Source organism: Amphimedon queenslandica, unplaced genomic scaffold (assembly GCF_000090795.2).
Source record: "Amphimedon queenslandica unplaced genomic scaffold, v1.1 AMPQUscaffold_2014_Cont25981, whole genome shotgun sequence".
NCBI classification, from domain to species: Eukaryota; Metazoa; Porifera; class Demospongiae; order Haplosclerida; family Niphatidae; genus Amphimedon; species Amphimedon queenslandica.
The window spans coordinates 638-1,244 of NW_003557648.1; the positions used below are offsets into that span (position 1 = coordinate 638).

At 35.6% G+C, this 607-nt stretch overlaps 1 long non-coding RNA gene across 1 annotated transcript; it reads right to left on the reverse strand.

Moving 5' to 3' along the window:
* Positions 1 to 228: 228 nt before the first annotated feature.
* Positions 229 to 574, reverse strand: LOC109593326 (uncharacterized). Its single transcript, XR_002190894.1, has 2 exons — positions 509 to 574; positions 229 to 459 (listed from the first exon to the last, which is right to left on the reverse strand). It is a non-coding gene; the product is annotated as an uncharacterized LOC109593326 (long non-coding RNA).
* Between the last annotated feature and the right edge of the window lie 33 nt (positions 575 to 607).

Below are 607 nucleotides of genomic sequence, written 5' to 3' on the forward strand. Positions count from 1 at the left end.
AAAATAAGTCTAGAAGTGCAGTTTGTGTGCTGCTCGTAAAGGAAAGATGTAAAGTTAAAAATTATTGAAGAGGATATCAGTGTCCATTGCTAAATCTGCACAGCCTCTGTGGTCAAGGTAAGCTTGTACATCCTCTAAGAGTGATCACTTCTCAAAATGACTTCAACATGGGACTAATGGCTGTTGTTCCTCACCTACCTCTTCATCTCCGGCATCAGCATCATGGGATTCATTGAGTATTAGAATTATATTGATATGTAATTTTTTTTTAATAATAATAATATCTAGTCTAATGCATAATAATTGCCATTGTAACAACGATTAGATCTAAATCAATTATTATTTTAACCCATTGATCATCAGGACCACACCCACTGTCCATTCAAGAGGGGTTAATTTAATACAGCAAGATCATTCCCTTTTTCTAAAAGCGAGGGGTTCGCAACGGGAAGAAAATCTCTACGAGATTACAAAAATTACCAGGATTACCAATTGATTACTGGATTACCAGGAGAATTCCAAGATTATGAGTGGATTACCAAGATTATAGGTAGATTCTTTAGATTACCAGGGATTACAAGCTGGATTACTTGGATTACCAAGGATA